Source organism: Triticum urartu, chromosome 7A (genome assembly GCF_056163025.1).
Source record: "Triticum urartu cultivar PI428250 chromosome 7A, HENAU_Tu73, whole genome shotgun sequence".
NCBI lineage: Eukaryota > Viridiplantae > Streptophyta > Magnoliopsida > Poales > Poaceae > Triticum > Triticum urartu.
Genome location: NC_141879.1, coordinates 40,276,663 through 40,296,365, shown reverse-complemented (window position 1 = coordinate 40,296,365; position 19,703 = coordinate 40,276,663). Strand labels below are relative to the sequence as shown.

The 19,703-nt window shown below is 45.0% G+C and overlaps 1 pseudogene; it reads left to right on the top strand.

Moving 5' to 3' along the window:
- The window catches only part of LOC147957457 (uncharacterized), a 53,480-nt pseudogene that overhangs the window by 2,018 nt on the left and 31,759 nt on the right, over window positions 1-19,703 (top strand).

Genomic DNA, 19,703 nt, shown 5'->3' with positions numbered 1-19,703 from the left:
AAGAGAGCCTTGGGTTCAGAAACCCATGCCTTTTCCTCCCAAACCATCCAAGAAAAAGGATGATCAAGATTTTGAGCGCTTGGCTGAAATGATTAGACCTATCTTTTTGCGCATGCGATTAACTGATATGCTCAAAATGAATCCTTATGCTAAGTATATGAAAGATATTGTTACAAATAAAAGAAAGATACCGGAAGCTGAAATTTCCACCATGCTTGCTAATTATACTTTTAAGGGTGGAATACTAAAGAAACTCGGAGATCCAGGAGTACCCACTATACCATGCTCCATTAAAAGAAACTATGTTAAAACTGCTTTATGTGATCTTGGAGACGGTGTTAGTGTTATGCCTCTCTCTTTATATCATAAACTTGATTTGAATAAGTTGACACCTACTGAAATATCTTTGCAAATGGCTGATAAATCAACTGCTATACCCGTCGGTATTTGTGAGGATGTGCTTGTTGTGGTTGCAAACGTTACTATTTTAACGGACTTTGTTATTCTTGATATTCCCGAGGACGATAGTATGTCTATTATTCTTGGAAGACCCTTTTTGAATACTGCAGGGGCTGTTATTGATTGCACCAAAGGCAATGTCACTTTTCATGTTAATGGTAATGAGCATACGGTACACTTTCCGAGGAAACAACCTCAAGTCCACAGTATCAATTCTATTGGAAAAATTCCATCGACTATTTTTGGAGGTTTTGAATTTCCTCTTCCTACTGTCAAGAAGAAATATGATATTCTTATTATTGGGGATGTGAATATCCCCGTTGAGGTAACATAGTGTTATTCGAAATTTCTCCGGTTTCATGTTATTCAGAATGAGTTCGTTAACAAGACTTGATCAACCTTGTTAGTGGATTCCTTTTGATGAGCATGAGATGGATGAAACTAGAAGGCACAACCTTCTGTACCCTACTTTTACTTTCTGTTATTTATTTTAAATAAAATAAAAATAGTATTTTCTGTCTGTTATCTGAATTATCCGTGCAATATAAAAATACCCCAAAAATTAAAATTCTCCAAATGCCCTGAAATTTAAATATGATTTTTTCTGGAATATTTGAGAATATTTGGCACTGAGAACACAGCAGGAGGAGCTGGCACCTGGCCACGAGGGTCAGGGGCGTGCCCTATGCCCCTGGGCGCGCCCCTTGTCTCGTGGGCCCACGGTGGCCCTCCTCCACTTATTCCTGCACTCACACAGTACATCTTCCTCCCACAAACACGAATATCCAGCTCAAACCTGAGTCCAAGCTCATTTTGCTGCCATTTTCGATCTCCTTGCTCAAAGCACCTCTCACAAAACTGCTTGGGGAGATTGTTCCTTGGTATGTGACTCCTCCATTGGTCCAATTAGTTTTTGTTCTAGTGCTTTATTCATTGCAAATTTGTGCTGCCTAGGTGACCATGTTCTTGAGATTGCATGTCAAATTTATATGGTTCCAAGTAGTTTTGATGCATGATATAGGCTCTAGGCACTTGTATGAGTAGTTGCTACCAATATTATTGAGTTTGGCTTACTTTTATTTTGAAGTTACTAAAAAAATTCAGAAATTTTTCAGAGAAAGAAATATGCTTAGGAAAATGTACCAAGGTGGTTCTTCAAGAAAGCAAGGGCCCAGGCTTGCAATGCGTGATGCTGATGAAGAGCCACCAAGAGACGCTCTAGTGCGTCCTTGTGAATGGCCTTCTGAAAACTTTATGGATCGAGCGGGAAATAAGGAGGAATTTAACGCATATTTGCGTAATGCTGATCTTGTGAGCTTCGAGGAAGAAAAGTGCCGCCAGTACCACTATCTCACCAGTACCTTCGTGAGGAGGTTTGAATTTTCATCTTCACGTAATTCTCCAACTGTCCTGTTTGATCTCTATGAAAAATCTTATACTATGGACTTAGAGGATTTTACCACTGCTTGCAAACTTCCACAATGGGGTAGTGCTAGTGAACCCCGCAAATCTGAATTTAGAAATTTTCTTACTAGCATAACTGTGGGGGAATCTAGAGATATAAAACAAGCTACCATAGGGAGCATTCACTTTCCTGCTATACATTATTTTGCTCTCTTCATAGGTAGGTGCACAAATGGTAAAGATGAAGCATGTCACATGTGTGTCCCTGACCTTAGTATTCTTAGGAGTGCTGTGTTAAGAGATAAATCTTATAATTTGGGAGCCATTGTTGCACGTAAGTTGCATAATAATAGATTTAATGGAGATTTCTTTGGTGGAATTTATGCAACCCGCTTAGCTGATTTTCTCGGTGTAACCATACGTGAGGATGATATTGAATTGCCTCCTGCTTACCTAGATTTTAATGCTATGGTTCACCACCAGTTTGTTGAGAGGAGTGAATCACCTCTCCAGTATCGACTAATTTTTGATAGACGGCGTGTTGTCCGTATTACTCTCCCTGCTCCTGCCTTCTTTGATTATCAAGCAAAAGGAAGATATGTTATTACCAGAGAGGAGGCAGATGAGTACGAGAGGAGGGCGGGGGCCGCTCGTCGCCACGCCGCAGCTCAGGAGGCGATAGACGCTGCATCTCAGTACGACCCCAACTATTACTATGGATATCCGCCAGGCTAGCCGTGGCCATAGACCAACTTAGGCCAAAAGCCTAAGCTTGGGGGAGTACGTATTTCTCACCGACATTACATTCATGTTCACACACTTATTGCTAGATGTCGATGCTCATACTTTTTCATTGTATCATCCATGATAGTTTATTTCCTTTTTATGCTTTCTTCTTGTGTGCTTGATAAACCTTAAGAAAAACAAAAAAAATTAGTTGTAGCTTTTAGCTAGTTTTAATTTCCCTACTTGTAGTAGTAATTAAAAGAAAACCCAAAAATATTTCCTGTTCTTCTTTTGCTTGTTGCGAGCTTTCCCGTGTAAATAGTTTTATTTCTTTTCTTTAGGGGTCGATAGGAGAAGACCATGATTAAATTGTTGAAGTGGCTCTTATATGCATTATTGTTGATCTGACAAAAGAGCCCATATTGCCTTGTCTTCTCCTGTTTATTGAATGTTTGCAGATTCCAGCTTAGTCCAATGCACGCGCACTATTATTATTATTCACATCATTCGGTCGTGCAAGTGAAAGGCAATTATGACGATATATGATGGACTGACTGAGATGAGAAAAGCTGGTATGAACTCAACCTCTTTTGTTTTTGTAAATATGATTAGTTCATCGTTCCTGATTCAGCCTATTATGAATAAACATGTTTGCAATGACAACTAGAGATCATAGTTTCTTGTGTCATGCTTGATTAGCTAGGAGCTTATAATGGTTTACCTTGCGTTCCAACATGCTATTAAAATGGTTATGATGTGGTATGATAGGGTGGTATCCTCCTCTGAATGATTTAAGTGACTTGACTTGGCGCATGTTCATGCATGTAGTTGAAAGAAAATCAACATAGCCTTCACGATATTTATATTCATGGTGGATTATATCCTACTCATGCTTGCATTCGGTGTTGATTAATTTTAATGCATGTTCAAGACTTTTGTCGTTCTCTAGCTGGTCGCTTCCCAGTATTTTGCTAGCCTTCACCTCTACTAAGCGGGAATACTACTTGTGCATCCAACTCCATAAACCTCAAAGTTATTTCATATGAGTCCACCATACCTACCTATATACGGTACCTACCTACCGTTCCAAGTAAATTTGTATGTGCCAAACTCTAAACCTTCAAATAAATATCATGTTTTGTATGCTCGAATAGCTCATGCATGAACTAGGGCTATCCGTATCTTCCATGTTAGGCGGGTTATTCTCAAGAGGAGTGGACTCCGCTCCTCACTCACAAGAAAATGGCTGGTCACCGGGATGCCCAGTCCCATGCTTTATGCAAACTAAATCAAAATAATTGCAAATAAAACTCCCCCTGGGACTCTTGTTAGTTGGAGGCACTCGTTGTTTCGAGCAAGCCATGGATTGATGCTTGTTGGTGGAGGGGGAGTATAAACTTTACCATTCTATTTGGGAACCGCCTATAATATGTGTAGCATGGAAGATATCGCCATCTCTTGGTTGTCATGTTGACAATGAAAGTATACCGCTCAAAATATTATTCATCTCTATTTTAAAACCGAGCTCTGGCACCTCTACAAATCCCTACTTCCCTCTGCGAAGGGCCTATCTATTTACTTTTATGCCGAGTCATCATCCTCTTATTAAAAAGCACCAGTTGGAGAGCACCGCTGTCATTTACATTCATTACTGTTAGTTTAGATTGAGTATGACTTGACTGGATCTCTTTTACCATGAATTATAATGTCTAGTCAATCCTTGATCTTTAAAGGTGCTATGCATTTATGTTTTGCGGTCTCAGAAAGGGCTAGCGAGATACCATCATGTTATATCATATTATGATTGTTTTGAGAAAGTGTTGTCATCCGAGATTTATTATTATTGCTCGCTAGTTGATTATGCCATTGATATGAGTAAACATGAGACCTATGCGTTATTGTGAATATAGTTAGTTCATAATATTTTTTGAAAACTTGAATGTTGGCTTCACATATTTATAACAACAAGAGCAAACAGAGTTTGTATAAGTTTTTCTTTATCACTTTCAGTTTGTCAACTGAATTGCTTGAGGACAAGCAAAGGTTTAAGCTTGGGGGAGTTGATACGTCTCCGTCGTATCTACTTTTCCAAACACTTTTGCCCTTGTTTTGGACTCTAACTTGCATGATTTGAATGGAACTAACCCGGACTGCCGCTGTTTTCAGCAGAATTACTATGGTGTTATTTATGTGCAGAAACAAAAGTTCTCGGAATGACCTAAAACTTCACGGAACATCTTTTCAGAAATAATAAAAAATCCTTGCAAAAGATGAAGACCAGGGGGCCCACACCCTAGCCACGAGGGTGGGGGCGCGCCTGCCCCCCTAGGGCGCGCCCCCCTACCTCGTGGTCCCCCTGGAACTCCTCCGACCTCAACTCCAACTCTATATATTTGGTTTCGAAGAGAAAAAAAATAAGAGAGAAGGATTCATCGCGTTTTACGATACGGAGCCGCCGCCAAGCCCTAAAACCTCTCGGGAGGGCTGATCTGGAGCCCGTTCAGGGCTCCGGAGAGGGGAATCCGTCGCCATCGTCATCATCAACCATCTTCCATCACCAATTTCATGATACTCACCGCTGTGCGTGAGTAATTCCATCGTAGGCTTGCTGGACGGTGATGGGTTGGATGAGATTTATCATGTAATCGAGTTAGTTTTGTTAGGGTTTGATCCCTAGTATCCACTATGTTCTGATATTGATGTTGCTATAACTTTGCTATGCTTAATGCTTGTCACTAGGGCCCGAGTGCCATGATTTCAGATCTGAACCTATTATGCTTTCATCAATATATGAGAGTTCTTGATCCTATCTTGCAAGTCTATAGTCACCTATTATGTGTTATGATCCGTTAACTCCAAAGTGACAATAATCGGGATACTTACCGGTGATGACCGTAGTTTGAGGAGTTCATGTATTCACTATGTGTTAATGCTTTGGTCTGGTACTCTATTAAAAGGAGGCCTTAATATCACTTAGTTTCCGTTAGGACCCTGCCACCACGGGAGGGTAGGTGTGACGCCTGAATAATCAAGCTACAGTAAACCTCTGCTAATGGTGCCACGTCACCTCGGTTATTGTTGATAAACCCACGTTGATTCGAAACCGTTCCAAATTTAAATTCAAAAATCAAGTCAAACGATAAAGGTTTTCAAATATTAAAACTAAAATGTTCGGGATGTGCCAAATAATGCATAGGTAATTATGGTGTAGAAACCACACTTTTTATAAAAGGTTTGAATGCTCTAAAATGATTTAAGCGGTAACTAAAACATTACTTAAACGCCTTTGGTATTTTATAAAATACTAAACTATTTTAATTTGGGTTAAAACCTTGTGTGGTAGAGGGTTATTTTGAAACGTTATTTTAGGAACTATTATCATATTATACTAACTAAAAATAATAAGGAACTAAAATTAAAACAGAAAAGAAATAGAAAAGAATGGCAAAATAAAACGAAATAAAAAGAAAACCCCCCAGGCCAACTGGGCCTCGGCCCAGCCAGTGGCCTACTAGGCTGGCCCAACTGGCCCAGCCGGCCACACCTTATCCCCTCACCCCCGCAAACCCTAACCCCGACGACCCCCCACTCCTCCCACTCTTCCCCCTGATTGGATCGGGGGCTCGAACCGCCCAGACCCCGTCGCCTCGGCGCCGCGCCGGCGCCTGCCCGAAGCTGTCCGTCGCCGCCCGAAGACCACCCCGTCGCCGGACTCCCCATCACCGTGCGCCCACGTCGTCCCGCACCCGGCGCGCCCACGACCGTGCCTCGGTGCTCGATGTCGCCGCCGCCCCTATAGCCACCTCGCCGGACATCATCGCCGCCTCCTCCCCCGCGCCGAACCGTCCCCGTCGTCCAGCCCACGCCCCGTTGCCCAGTCCCCTACACCGCCGGTGAGGCCCCGGCCTCTCCCCTCTTTCCTCTCCCTGTGTCGGACGTCGTCGTGCCTGCCGTCCCGTGCACGCGCTCACGTGGCCGCGCCCGCTTGCTCTGGCCCACCCCTGCCTCCCTCGCTCTGCTCCACCTCCGGCCACGGCCAAGCCCGCACCTGTAGCTCCGCTTGGCCCCGCTTGGCCTGCCTCCCCTGCGTCTCTTCTCGCGTCGTCTGCCCGCCGCGCGCGCCCCTGCCCGCAGATGCCCGCGCCACCACCTCCTTCCGCTCGCCGCAGCGCACTCGCCGGCTGCCCGACCGTGTGCCGCCTCGGCCCCGCGCTGTTGCTGCCCTTCCCCTGCCCATGTTGCTCTGCCGCCGCCCCGCAACAGCTGCGCGCTCGCCGCGCACCACGCGTTGCCCGACCACCGCACTCCATAGCCGCTCTCGCGCCCGGCTGCGCCACTGCGCGCGCACACACACCTGCAGCCGCACGCCGCTGCGCCTCCCCCCCGCATGCTCTTTGCCGCCTCGCTGCTTTCCGCACGACGCCGCGCCAGGTGTTGCTCGCGCCCCTGCCGGCGCTACTCTCCTCCGTGCCGCGCCTGGCCGCCGGTGCCCCGCCGCGCCTAGCAAGTCCAGCCCCGCGGCTGGCCTGGGCGAGCGCCGTAACGGGCGCCCACGCGCTTGCGTCCATCGCCCACACCCGCTAGGCCCTAGGGGCCTATGACAAACGGGCCCCGCCCGAGAACGAATATATAAAATAATAATAATAATATATAAATAAATAATAATTAAAATAATTAATTAATTAATTAACTAATTAATTATCTTAATCAATTCTGATTAAATTAACTAATTATGATTAATTAACCTAATGACTAATTAACCTAATTAACTACTGTTAATTAACTAAACAGTCTATGACGGGTGGGACCCACCTGTCAGGTTGACCAGATCAACTGCTGACGTCATGCTGACATCAGCAAACACTATTCTGGAGAATTTTAAATTAAAATAATTAAATAAATCGTAAAAATGATTTAAATCTTTTAAAAATTAATATAAAATAAACCGTAGCTCGGATGGAAAAACTTTGTACATGAAAATTGCTCAAAACGACGAGACGAATCCGGATACGCAGCCCGTTCGTCCGCCACACATCCCTAGCATAGCGAACATGCAACTTTCCCCCTCCGGTTCGTTTGTCCGAAAACGCTAAACACCAGGGATATTTTCCCGGATGTTTCCCCCCTTCACCGGTACCGCCTCATACCGCGTTAGGGCACACCTAGCATCACGCTTTGTCATGTCATGCATCGTCATGCATCTGTTTGCTTAATATTTATTGTTTCTTCCCCCTCTTCTCTCACTAGACACCGAGACCGACGCCGCTGCTACCCAGTACGACTACGGTGTTGACGACCCCTCTCTCTTGCCAGAGCAACCAGGCAAGCCCCCCCCCTTGATCACCAGATATCGCCTACTCTTTTCTCTACTGCTTGCATTAGAGTAGTGTAGCATGTTACTGCTTTCCGTTAATCCTACTCTGATGCATAGCCTATTATTGTTGCTACAACTATTGATACCTTACGTGCAATCCTAAATGCTTAGGGCACACTCAGATAGGTCAAGCTACGAGTAAAACCAGCCCTCGAGTTTCCCCGAGGTGGCCCCGCAGGCTGCCTGGTTCGGACCAACACTCAGAGGAGCACTGGCCCGGGGGGGTTTAAATAAGATGACCCTCGGGCTCCGGAAACCCAAGGGAAAAAGAGGCTAGGTGGCAAATGGTAAAACCAAGGTTGGGCATTGCTGGAAAAGCTTTAATCAAGGTGAACTATCAAGGGGTTCCCATTATCACCCAACTGTGGGAGGAACGCAAAAATCCGGGAACATAACACCGATATGACGGAAACTAGGGCGGCAAGAGTGGAACAAAACACTAGGCGAGAGGCCGAGCCTTCCACCCTTTACCAAGTATATAGATGCATTAAGATAACATGGCAATATAATGATATCCCAACAAGTAAAATAATGTTCCAACAAGGAACGGTCTCCAATCTTCACCTGCAACTAGCAACGCTATAAGAGGGCTGAGCAAAGCGGTAACATAGCCAATCAACAGTTTGCTAGGACATGGTGGGTTAGAGGTTTGACATGGCAATTTGGGAGGCATGATAAGCAAGTGGTAGGCATCGTAGCATAGGCATAGCAAAAGAGCGAGCATCTAGCAAAGCAAAGATAGTAGTGATTTCGAGGGTATGATCATCTTGCCTGCAAAGTTGTCAGAGTTGACTGGATCCTCGAAAGCAAACTCAACGGGCTCCTCGTTAGCGAACTCGTCTCCCGACTCTACTCAAACAAGACAAACAAGCAACAAGCACACAATCAACCACGTGCAAGGCTCAAACAATATGATGCAAACATGGTATGCTATGCGGGATGCAATATGCGATGCATATGCAAGATTTGACAATTAATGCATGAACCTGGCCTCAACTTGGAAATCCAAGTGTTCCACTGGAAATATGAGATGAAATCGCTTGAAAACGATATAAAGAACGCCGGAATCGGAGTTACGGTTTGGAAATGGCAAGCAATTCAAATATGACCACGTTCTGCGATTTACAGCAAGTAGCCATCTAAATGCAACAAGATGAACATGCTACAGCACCCAAATATGGCATCAAAATACATGGCAGGGATCCACTCAAGATGCTTAACAAAATACTAGCACTGAGCTACGGCCAAATCATCCATTAACAGATTCAAACAAGCATGGCAAAAATGCATTTGGTAAACAGATTTCAGACTTAGTGAAATTAACACTTGTCTGGAATTTCAGATCAGATAGCACACTTTGGAGCATGAAAACAATATGCTACAGGACCTGAACATGGAAAAGTAAAGCATGGCATGGAGCTACTCAAAGAGCTTAACAAAATTCCCTTTGTGACCTTGAGCCAAAAGGGATCATATAATACATTTGCAAGCATGTGAACATGGCAAAAACATAATCAGTTCTCAGACTTTGTGAAAACTGGAGCATGCTGAAACAGATATCAAGTAGGCATGTTTACGAGCTCGATACACTCACTACATAGCAAGTCATGACAATCTAAGCATACACCCATCAATAATACACAAAATACAAGCTAGACATGGCAAGATCAATAGCATAGCATGCACGGATCAACTACAACATCCTCGGCAAAATTGCTAACAAGTAGACAATCTGCCCATATTTACGAAATGACAAAAGTAGAGCTCTATTGACTCAAGCTAGGGTGCTCCAAAATTGCAAACAAAGACATGGATGGATAGAGCACTACAATATTAACAGAACATCCTTACTGATCATCCTCAAAAGAGGCACGGACCACTAGGAAACAACATGAACATATGTCAATATGAGATAAACAGCTCAAGGGCTTAGTGGAAATGCTAAGTCCCTGAAATCAACATTAACGAATGCCCCACTTTGCAAGCTTGTGCTAGTAACCACACACATCACAAAAATACATGGATTGCACCTCTGGATAGATGGCAAAACATAAAACAAAACTCATGAAGAGCTCAGGGGCATATCATGCACACAATAATCATGGAAAAAATGACAAATAGCTAATTGGAGCAGCAGATCTGACAATTATCTCAAATAGCATTCTTCTAACAGCATTTCGGGCATCAAGATGAACTCAAATGAAAATGATGCAATGAGATGAAATGATGTGCTCTCTGAGATGAACATTTATGCAAATGCAATGCACATGATGACATGATATGAGATGCATGACAATGACAACAACACACGAAGACAAAAACCCAAACCCGAGAAAATAAAATAACTTAATGCCGGAAACGGCAAGAGTTGGAGTACAAATTGGGAAAATCATATCCGGGGTGTTACAACAGTCCACCACTATGAAAGGATCTCGTCCCGAGATCTAGGACTAAAAGAACGCCGGGTATTTAGAACGGAGGTGATCCTCGCGTTCCCAGGTAGCTTCACGGTCGAAATGGTGTGACCACTTGACTCTGAGGAATTTGATTGACTTGTTGCGAGTCTTGCGTTCAGTCTCTTCAAGAATAGCCACGGGGTGCTCACGGTAAGAGAGATCTTCTTGGAGTTCAATGTCCTCGAAGTTGACGGTGCGGTCAGGAGTCTTGAAGCACTTTCGGAGCTGAGAGACATGGAACACGTCATGAACATTTGCAAAGTTTGAAGGAAGCTCGAGTTGATAGGCGAGATCGCCTCTCTTGCTGACAATCTTGAAAGGTCCCACGTATCTGGGGGCAAGCTTCCCTTTGATACCGAAGCGACGAGTACCTTTCATTGGAGAGACGTGGAGGTAAACATGATCTCCGATCTCGAAAGCCAAATCACGGTGCTTACTATCATAGTAGCTCTTCTGGCGGGATTGGGCTGCTTTGAGGTTATCTTGAATGACTTTGCACATTTCCTATGCCTCTGTGATTAAGTCATTTCCGAGAAACTGACGTTCACCGGTTTCGGACCAGTTGAGAGGGGTACGGCACTGCCTGCCATACAGAATTTCAAATGGGGCCTTGCCCGAACTTGCTTGAAAACTGTTGTTGTAGGAGAATTCAGCATAAGGAAGGCAATCCTCCCACTTCATGCCGAAGGAGATCACACAAGCCCTGAGCATATCTTCGAGAATCTGATTGACACGCTCGACTTGACCGCTAGTTTGAGGACGGAAAGTTGTGTTGAAGCGGATGTTGGTGCCCATGGCCTTCTGAAAAGAATCCCAAAACTTTGAGGTAAAGATGCTGCCACGGTCTGAAGATATCACTTGTGGAATACCGTGCAGAGAGACAATTCGAGAGGTATAGAGTTCCGCCAATTGAGCTGCAGTGATTGACTCTTTGATAGGCAGAAAGTGAGCCACTTTGGTGAGTTTGTCGATGACAACGAATATAGCATCATTGCCATGCTTGGACTTTGGAAACCCAGTCACGAAGTCCATTTCAATGTGGTCAAACTTACATTCTGGAATGGCAAGAGGTTGGAGGAGACCAGCTGGCCTTTGGTGTTCTGCCTTCACTCTTCTGCAGACATCACACTCATTCACGAACTGAGCAATCTCGCGCTTCATTCGAGTCCACCAATAAGCTTGCTTGAGGTCCTGATACATCTTCGTGCTCCCAGGGTGGATGGAGAGGAGAGAATTGTGAGCCTCGTTCATGATCACTTTACGAAGGTCACCTTTGGGCACAACAATACGATCCTCGAAGAAGAGAGTGTCCTTGTCATCAAGGCGGTAGCACTTGTACTTTGGTTGACTCTTGGCAATCCCAATCTTCACCTTCTTCACCATAGCATCAAGCAGTTGGGCTTGGCGAATCTGGTCTTCCAAGGTAGGAGAGATTGAAGGTTGGCGAGGAAACCTTGAGGAACAACTTGCAGATTAAGCTTGCGGAAAGCTTCACAAAGCTCGGGTTGATAAGGCTTGAGAATCAGACTGTTGCAATAAGCCTTCCTTCTCAATGCGTCAGCAATCACATTGGCCTTGCCTGGAGTATACTCGATACTCGGATTATACTCTTGAATCATTTTGACCCATCGAGTTTGCCTGAGGTTGAGATTAGGCTGAGTGAAGATGTACTTGAGACTCTTGTGGTCAGTGAAGATGTCCACTTTTCTTCCCAATAAGAGATGTCTCCAAGTCAAAAGAGCATGCACAACTGCCGCCAACTCGAGATCATGAGTGGGGTAGTTCTTCTAATTGGGCTTCAATTGGCGAGAGGTATAAGCCACAACTTTCTTCTCTTGCATCAACACTGCGCCGAGACCTTGGAGAGAGGCATCACAAAAGACCTCGTACGGTTTGGATTCATCAGGCGGAGTCAGAACTGGAGCAGTGACCAATTTCTCTTTCAAAGTGTTGAAAGCAATGTCACACTCCGGAGACCAAACATACTTGACGTGCTTCTGGAGAAGATTTGAGAGAGGCTTCGCGATCTTAGAAAAGTTTTCAACGAATCTTCGACAATAGCTTGCGAGACCGAGGAAGCTACGGAGTTGCTTCATGTTCTGAGGTGGTTCCCAATTCACAATTGCAGACACCTTCTCAGGATTCACCGTAATGCCCTTGGCAGAGATGATATGACCAAGATAAAGAACCTCATCAAGCCAAAATTCACACTTGGAGAACTTGGCGTAGAACTTGTGTTCTCTGAGCTTATCGAGTACCAAATGCAAGTGCTTGGCATGATCTTCCTTGTTCTTCAAAAAGAGCAGAATGTCGTCGAGATAGACCAAAACGAAGTCATTGGTGTAGGCGTTGAAGATGAAGTTCATCATGCGAGAGAACGTCGGAGGAGCGTTGACGAGGCCAAAAGACATGACAATGTATTCATATGAACCAAAGCTTGTCCTGAAAGCCGTCTTGGGAATATCTTGCTCACGGATTCGAATCTGATGATAACCCATACGGAGATCAAGCTTGGAGAATACTTGGGCACCTTTGAGTTGTTCGAACAGCTCGTTGATGTTGGGAAGTGGGTATTTGTTCTTGATGGTCTTCTTGTTCAATGGACGGTAATCAACACAAAGTCAGTCCGTTCCATCCTTCTTCTTCACAAAAAGAACACCACAACCCCACAGAGAAGAACTAGGTCGGATGAGGCCCATTCTCTCTTGAACATCGAGTTGCTTCTTCAGCTCCTTCAACTCTTCAGGTCCGAGCTTGTAAGGACGCTTGCACACAGGTTCCGTGCCAGGCTCCAGATCAATGACGAATTCAACTAGCCGGTGCGGAGGCATTCCTGGAAGCTCTTCTGGAAAGACGTCTTGCTATTCGCAAACGACTGGAATTTGTGAGATAGCATCCAGTTCACCCTTCTCATTGAGAGAAAACAGACGGATGGTATCATCACGAGCGGCAAAAACAATTACATCCTCAGACGAATGAGTCAATTGAATCTGCCTGGCAGCACAATCAAGATGCGCCTTGTGCTTAGAAAGCCAATCCATTCCGAGAATAAGATCAATATCCGAGTTACCAAGAACCATTAGGGAGGAAAGGAACTTGTAGTCGCCCAAGGTGATAGTAACATCTGGCACCTCCAGACTTGCACTCAAATGTTTGCCAGGAGAAACGATATCCATTTGTTTACCCAAATGAGAAGAAACGAATTCATGCTTGGTAAAAAAATGGCTTTGACATGAAACAATGCGATGCACCAGTGTCAAAAAGAACTCTTGCAGGAATATCGTTAACAGGAAGGTTACCCATGATGACATCTGACGAGTCCTCTGCCTGAGCTGCATTCATCAAGTTGACCTTGGCGTGCTTGGGGTTATGCTTGACCACAGCTGTACTTGCCGATCTCACAGGAGGAGGAGGAGGGAGATGCCTCTGATTGAAGCATTTGTTGGCATAGTGACCCTTCTGTTGGCACTTGTTGCACGTGACCTCTGAAAGCGGACGGTGATACGGAGCACTCGATCTTGGAGCTTGAGACGAAGTCTTATTCTGAAAGCCAGGGTTGGGTGGGTGGGAAGATCCACTGCCACCTTTGCTCTTCTGAAACGACTGACGAAACGGAGGAGGAGGAAGCCAATACTTCTGCTGCTTGGCCACTTGAGTAGAGGAAGAAGAAGTAGTGTCTCTGACTCGCTTCTTGGAAGCATCACACCTCAGTTGAGCGGCCTCTTGCTTCAATGCCATGTTGTAGAACTCATCGTACCTCAAGGGCTCAAAGAGAACAAGTGCTAGCTGAATTTCTTCTCTGAGACCACCCCGGAACTGGTATATCATGCTCTTCTCGTCGGGGACGTCCTGCTTAGCAAAGCGGGCGAGCTTCTGAAACAACTTGTTGTAGTCATAGAGAGACAAAGAGCCTTGCTTCAGTTGTGGAATTCCTCACGCTTGCTTTCAACCACGCTCTGAGGAATATGATGAGCTTTGAAGTCTTGATGGAATTCATCCCAGGTAATCGCACGGCCACCTCTGGAATCCTTGTACTGCTGGAACCATTCTGCAGCTTGATCTTTGAGTTGGAAGGAAGCGAACTTGACAAAGTCCTCGGGCCTGGCGTTACTGCACTCGAAATGCTTGTACAGATCCACGAGCCAATCGTCAGCATCAGTTGCCTCAACACAATTGCTGAAAGTCTTTGGCCCGTTAGCAAGGAACTGGTTGAGTGTAGCAAAGTGATTCTGATTGTTGCCTTGGTTCGCTTGATTGCGCTCTTGAAGAATTTGCATGATCAACTGTGTGTTTGCATTGGTCGCGGCCATCACAGCTTGCCATGCCTCCGGAGGAGGTAGAGGTGGTGGCGGATCTTGATTCTGATTCTGATTGGTGCTCTTAGCGGGAGCCATCCTGAAGAGGGTGACAACCATTAGCACATTGATAGATAAAATGAATCTGAATCAAACGGGTTGAAATTGCAACATATAGTCTTCACATCCGAACAAAATGAACGAATGCATTCCACTTGAAATGGTCACATATCCATAAATTGAGAAGCCACTTAGAATTTAGGTAGAGGAATAAATCAACAAGGTATGGATCAAGAACGAATACTCGGTAAGAAATCCCAATCTCAAACCAAATATCCGTGGAAGAAGAACTAGAGCTACAAGAATTCCCACCTATGAAACTCCCGAACCTTTCCGGTTATGCAATCAGGTGTTGGGGATACAGGGGAAGCATAATATCTCACCCAAATCTAGCAAATCCTACATCCAGCTGTATCCATCCTTCAACACATAACCAAGAAAAACTTCGGAAACCATCTACCTCAACCTTCGAAAAGCATCCGTTATACAAGTTATGGCGATACTCCCGAACTCCCGCCCCAGTACTGGGTGGCGTCGAGGTTATCTCACCAACGAACTGCATAAAAGAGATTTTTGATGTCGGCGTACTAAAGTCAGGTATCCCAGAACTGCAACGATAAAATTGTGACGACAACACCTCAGAGCTCAACTCCCCGGGACACTGCCACAACCCCTAAAGACAGGAGGCACCAAGAACAATGTACTCGTCACAAAACCATCGGAACAATTCCAAGATACCCGCGTGATTCTAAAATTTTTTTTAGTGAAATTTGAGAAGAGAATAGTCAAAACTCTACGTCAGGATGCCTTACCAGAGTGATGAGGAGACTGGGAAGTAAAAGAATTCCTAAACTCTCCGATATATAATTCCTAAATGACTCAAAACATTTTTTCTAGACACAACTGGCCGCTAAAAACGATCAAGCAATGGGGGCTCCTAAGGTCGGGGAAGGCTCTGATACCAACTTGTAACGCCCTCGATGCGGCTATAGCTCCCACGTGTCGAGGCACGACTTAGAGACATAACCGCATTGAAAGCAATGGCGCAAGTTAGGCAATCATCACAACATCCCATGTAATATAGATAATAAAAGGGGAGACACATAGTTGGCTTACACTCGCCAGATCACGCAAAGTACATAAATAGCATTACAACATTCAAACACTCATGGCCCGACTACGGCGCCAAAATAAAAGATAAACCCAACATGTGACACGGTCCCGATCACCCCAACTGGGCACCACTACTGATCATCAGGGAAAGACACGTAGTATCAGCGTGAGTCCTCGTCGAACTCCCACTTGAGCTCAAGCGCGTCATCTGGAGCGGAATCATCAGGCCCTGCATCTGGTTTGGAAGTAATCTGTGAGCCACAGGGACTCAGCAATCTCGCACCCTCGCGATCAATACTATTTAAGCTTATAGGTAAGGCAAGGTAAATATGTGGAGCTGCAGCAAGCGACTAGCATATATGGTAGCTATCCTGTTCGCAAAAGAGAGCGAGAAGAGGAGGCAAAGCGCGAGCGAACAACTAAAGGGGCATCCTGCGGCAAGCATTACTCCAACACCGTATTCACTTCCCGGACTCCGCCGAGAAGAGACCATCACGGTAACTCACGCTGTTGATTCATTTTAAATAAGTTAAGGTTCAAGTTATCTACAACCGGACATTAACAAATTCCCATCTGCCCATAACCGTGGGCACGGCTTTCGAATGTTCAAATCCCTGCAGGGGAGTCCCAACTTAGCCCGTGACAAGCTCTCATGGTCAACGAAGGAATAGACCTTCTCCCGAGACATTCCGATCAGACTCGGTATCCCGGTTCTACAAGACACTTCGACAAGTTAAAACAAATCCAGCAACACCGCCCGAATGTGCCGACAAATCCCGATAGGAGCTGCACATATCTCGTTCTTAGGGCACACTCAGATAGGTCAAGCTACGAGTAAAACCAGCCCTCGTGTTTCCCCGAGGTGACCCCGCAGGCTGCCTGGTTCGGACCAACACTCAGAGGAGCACTGGCCCGGGGGGGTTTAAATAAGATGACCCTCGGGCTCCGGAAACCCAAGGGAAAAAGAGGCTAGGTGGCAAATGGTAAAACCAAGGTTGGGCATTGCTGGAAAAGCTTTAATCAAGGCGAACTATCAAGGGGTTCCCATTATCACCCAACTGCGGGAGGAACGCAAAAACCCGGGAACATAACACCGATATGACGGAAACTAGGGCGGCAAGAGTGGAACAAAACACTAGGCGAGAGGCCGAGCCTTCCACCCTTTACCAAGTATATAGATGCATTAAGATAACATGGTAATATAATGATATCCCAACAAGTAAAATAATGTTCCAACAAGGAACGGTCTCCAATCTTCACCTGCAACTAGCAACGCTATAAGAGGGCTGAGCAAAGAGGTAACATAGCCAATCAACGGTTTGCTAGGACATGGTGGGTTAGAGGTTTGACATGGCAATTTGGGAGGCATGATAAGCAAGTGGTAGGCATCATAGCATAGGCATAGCAAAAGAGCGAGCATCTAGCAAAGCAAAGATAGTAGTGATTTCGAGGGTATGATCATCTTGCCTGCAAAGTTGTCAGAGTTGACTAGATCCTCGAAAGCAAACCCAACGGGCTCCTCGTTAGCGAACTCGTCTCCCGACTCTATCCAAAAAAGACAAACAAGCAACAAGGACACAATCAACCACGTGCAAGGCTCAAACAATATGATGCAAACATGGTATGCTATGCGGGATGCAATATGTGATGCATATGCAAGATTTGACAAGTAATGCATGAACCTGGCCTCAACTTGGAAATCCAAGTGTGCCACTGGAAATATGAGATGAAATCGCTTGAAAACGATATAAAGAACGCCGGAATCGGAGTTACGGTTTGGAAGTGGCAAGCAATTCAAATATGACCACGTTCTGCGATTTACAGCAAGTAGCCATCTAAATGCAACAACATGAACATGCTACAGCACCCAAACATGGCATCAAAATACATGTCAGGGATCCACTCAAGATGCTTAACAAAAGACTAGCACTGAGCTACGGCCAAATCATCCATTAACAGATTCAAACAAGCATGGCAAAAATGCATTTGGTAAACAGATTTCAGACTTAGTGAAATTAACACTTGTCTAGAATTTCAGATCAGATAGCACACTTTGGAGCATGAAAACAATATGCTACAGGACCTTAACATGGCAAAGTAAAGCATGGCATGGAGCTACTCAAAGAGCTTAACAAAAGTCCCTTAGTGACCTTGAGCCAAAAGGGATCAGAAAATACATTTGCAAGCATGTGAACATGGCAAAAACATAATTAGTTCTCAGACTTTGTGAAAACTGGAGCATGCTGAAACAGATATCAAGTAGGCATGTTTACGAGCTCGATGCACTCACTACAGAGCAAGTCATGACAATCTAAGCATACACCCATCAATAATACACAAAATACAAGCTAGACATGGCAAGATCAATAGCATAGCATGCACGGATCAACTACAACATCCTCGGCAAAATTGCTAACAAGTAGACAATCTGCCCAGATTTACGAAATGACAAAAGTAGAGCTCGATTGACTCAAGCTAGGGTGCTCCAAAATTGCAAACAAAGACATGGATGGATAGAGCACTACAATATTAACAAAACATCCTTACTGATCATCCTCAAAAGAGGCACGGATCACTAGGAAACAACATGAACATATGTCAATATGAGATAAACAGCTCAAGGGCTTAGTGGAAATGCTAAGTCCCTGAAATCAACATTAACGAATGCCCCACTTTGCAAGTTTGTGCTAGTCACCACACACATCACAAAAATACATGGATTGCACCTCTGGATAGATGGCAAAACATAAAACAAAACTCATGAAGAGCTCAGGGGCATATCATGCACACAATAATCATGGCAAAAATGACAAATAGCTAATTGGAGCAGCAGATCTGACAATTATCTCAAATAGCATTCTTCTAACAGCATTTCGGGCATCAAGATGAACTCAAATGAAAATGATGCAATGAGATGAAATGATGTGCTCTCTGAGATGAACATTTATGCAAATGCAATGCACATGATGACATGATATGAGATGCATGACAACGACAACAACACACGGAGACAAAAACCCGAACCCGAGAAAATAAAATAACTTAATGCCGGAAATGGCAAGAGTTGGAGTACAAATTGGGAAAATCATATCCGGGGTGTTACAGCTCTCCAGCCGCCCACGCAACATGTAGGTGTGCAATGGGCAATGGGCCCAGACCCCTGCGCACATAGGATTTAGACCGGCGTGCTGACCTCTCTATTGTGCCATGTAGGGCTGCGACGTGTTGATCTTCCGAGGCCGAGCATGACCCAGGAAAGTGTGTCCGGACAAAGGGGATCGAGCGTGTTGGGAAATGTGGTGCACCCCTGCAGGGAAGTTAATCTATTCGAATAGCCATGTCCCTCAATAAAAGGATGACCCGGAGTTGTACCTTGACCTTATGACAACTAGAATCGGATACTTAATAAAACACACCCTTCCAAGTGCCAAATACAACCGGTGATCGCTCTCTCACAGGGCGACGAGGGGAGGATCATCGGTTAGGATTATGCTATGCGATGCTACTTGGTGAACTTACCATCTACTCTCTTCTTCTGCTGCAAGATGGAGGTTACCGGAAGCGTAGTCTTCGAAAGGACTAGCTATCCCCCTCTTATTCTGGCATTCTGCAGTTCAGTCCACATATGATACCCCTTTTCCATTTGATACCAATGCATACATATGTAGTGTAGCTCCTTGCTTGCGAGTACTTTGGATGACTACTCACGGTTGCTTTGCTTCCCCCTTTTTCCCTTTCTATACCCGATTGCTGCGACCAGACGATGGAGCCCAGGAGCCAGACGCCACCGTCGACGACGACTCCTACTACACTGGA